The following is a 3265-nucleotide window of genomic DNA, read 5'->3' on the forward strand; positions in this document are numbered from 1 at the left end:
TTTTACCTGGCACGCACAGGAACATTATCCCTTCTGTCTGGGCAGCAGCTGAGTGAGCGGGAGGGCTGCTGGATCATCGGGAGCCTTCCAGTGCTACAGGGATAATGTCGGAGGGGAGGAGGGACTTGTTCGGTGCGTGGTGTGGTGGAGTTAAAACCTTGTGATGCAACTTTGGGGGTAGCATGTGTGAAAGGGTTGTGGTGGGTGCCCCCTCCCCGCTCAGAGCTCTGCCAGAATTGGAGGTGGGTGCATATGTTCTTCTTCTGATAGAACGGAAGAGATTGTTTTTTAGCTCCCTTATGAAAATAAGGAGAGAGAAAAAAAAGGAAATTACTTAGAAATCAAATGATCAAGCTCATCGTTTTATGCTTTTTAACTTTATTGTAGTATATTTGTTATTTTGTCTCAGATTGTTTTTGTTTGGTTTATTTTTTTTTAAATCTACATATGTTTGGTGTATATTTTGCTCGTACCTTCTAAGAATCTGGGACGAGAGCCGTAGCTGGAGAACTATCCCAAGAGCTTGTTCTGTGAGAATGATACATTTCTTACTTCGGCTTTTTATTGTTATTTATTGTAATGTAAGTTTGTATCGGTGCTTCTGTTTGAAGGCACGTAGTAATACTTATAAATATGTAGCAGTGCTCTGTGCCTCGAGATGCAGGAAGGGTGATTTGGGGGATTGTTCTGGTGATTTTGACTACGCTGCACTTAGCCGAGGAGGAAAATAAATCGGGAAGCATGAAGGGGACAATCGTGTGTGGTTGTAGAAGGGAGGCAGTGGAGGTTTGCTCCTCGCAGAGTTGTGAAGTCCCCGTTCATTAATGCAGACTGGAGTGTGTGTTTGGAGAGGCGGAACTTCTCCTGCAGTTGCAATCTGCAAATCTGTCACTGTTAAAAATAATTGTTGGCATGCAATTAGCATAAATTATAAAGTGAAGCTATTTCATAGTTATTGTGGTTTGGTTGCTTTTTTTTTTCCCTCCCACCTGACTAGGCTAGGGAAATGTTCCATTTTAAATGGGTGTGCAATATCACTGAAATAAGTTTAACGAAATTCTTTTGCAAGTGGCTTTAATAATAATGAGTTTAATGTGCAACCCTTTAATCTCCCATGTAATTTTGTGGGAGGTATCTGTGCCTTAATGTGGTGCTGTGTATGAAACTCTGTTTTTATTTTATTCTACCTCTACAAAAAAACAAAAACAAAAAAAAAAAAAAAACCCTGAAAAAACCCAAACAACCCCAAAAAACAAATCAAATAGTAGTATTTTTAAAATGCAGTCTATATGAAAACTATTAGGAAGATCTATTTTATATTGTGTTAGGTTTTTTGGGGGGGATTTACGTAGCAGAGAAAGATATTGAAAATGGAAACACTGACTGGAAATATGTGGCCAGCACCACTGACCCTTTTACCTCACATTGTCATATTCATTTCAAAATTTATTAAATGTTAAAGCTACAGTAGTCTGGATTAGTAGTTAGAGAAACTTTTGCTAATCATTTGTGTTTTTAGTGTAACAACAAAATCTAAAGCAGTAGTTGATGGGAATCCATTCATTCTTTAGGAGCAAGGTAGATTACAAATATTTTGAAAATCAATTCCGCTATTAGAACTTGGGAGTTTTTCAACTGCAGACTTTATTTTGTGTGTGGATCACAAAGAAGTGTTCGTGACTGGAGAATTACAGTGCTGAAATAATTATAGTCTATCGTGATACTGTTTGTTCATGGTTAAAGAATATTTCTTGCCACAGACATTTGTTTTGTGGAAGCAGGAATGCTGTCTCCTTGCCCTGGAGAAGGCAGAGCTCTGTGCCAGCTCTGTCTGGTTGCTGTGGTGGATTTGGGCTGGTTTAACAATTCATGGTTTCTGTTTTTCTGTCAACTCCAGACCTGCTAGAGAGGTTAGGAGCCTTTGCTGCTTCAGAATCTTTTGATAGGAAGTGTTTTCTAAAAGCTTTTAGTAACTGATTCTCTTTTATCACTGATGTCCAGAAACTGTGGAGGCCCTTGGCTCTGGGCTCAGAATGTGTCACCTGAGGGGAGGGCACGGTCTGAAGGGAAGGTTTTAAAGTTACCTTTGACTGTGCAGGTGCTGGGGTGGTGCTGGGCTGGCAGAGCTGAGTTCCATGGCATGTCCCTCTGGATTGCAGCGCTTGGCAGCACCGCTGTGTGTGTGTGGTGTTCTGGAAAGTGGGTTAATGGTGTGCTCTGGCAGGCAAAAACCCCCAGCCAGACTGCACAAAGACATCCCCAGTCCTGCTCCGAGCGTGGAGCCTTTCCCAGTAAGGTGATGGAAGGGCTGGTTTGCATCTTTGTCATCAGAGTATTCCTCAAATAACTTGTTCAATCTGCTAGGTATAATAGCCTTGCTCATTAAAAATATGGTTTCTGTCTGAATTTGCTGATCCTAGCACAGCAGTAGGAAAAATTGTGTTTGTTCTCACTCTGTTTTTGCTGTAGTCAAAATGTCTGCTGCTGCTTCTGAAAAGAACGTCTGTTTTGATAAACAGTATTTAATAAGCCATTGTATGGGCCAGTTTATTTAAATACTAATTAAGAGCTGTCTAATAACTATTTAGAGACAAAATGTTCTGAGGTAATATGCTTTGTGTTAAAACTTGAGCCTCAGCTGGCAAGCAATCTTCCTGTGAATAATCCTTAATCATAAAAGTAGTCTTACTGAAATTAATTTGACTTTTCCTGTGAGTAAGGGTTACTTATATGACAGCAAGGGCTTGCATGAAGATGTTTCCTCAACTATCTGGCTTTGCTGCCATGGTGGATCCAAAGGCACAAGTCAGTCTCAGGAAACTGGGGTGAAGTTGCGTAACACTGGATATACTGGAGCTGGAAAGAGTACAGCCAAGGGTGTCAGGAATGACCTGAAATTTGGAGGTGCTTTCATGGGGGAGAAAGATTTGGTACTGTAGGAATCTTCATGCTGGAAAAGACACGATTGTGTTCTTGGGAAGGGTGATTGGGTTACAGGAGCTGCTGTGGAAGATGTCCCATGTACTTGTATAAATGCATTCCCTGCAGAAATCCACTGCCAGAAGGGTCCAGGCAGTGGGAATTGTCTTTGTTTTTGTTTAAAAGGCAAAGTTACAAGCAGTGAAGGCCGTTGCTACTATTGCTTATTGCAGTTCACATCCAGGAGCAGAAGCTGTCCCTTTTGATCAGTGAGTTTTGTTGGTATTTCTAGAATAAAATAAGAGGGATTAAAGCAACCTGAGGTGACATTTGGATTTTTTTCCTA

The sequence above is a fragment of the Catharus ustulatus genome, chromosome 18, assembly GCF_009819885.2.
Source record: "Catharus ustulatus isolate bCatUst1 chromosome 18, bCatUst1.pri.v2, whole genome shotgun sequence".
In the NCBI taxonomy this organism is placed as follows: Eukaryota; Metazoa; Chordata; class Aves; order Passeriformes; family Turdidae; genus Catharus; species Catharus ustulatus.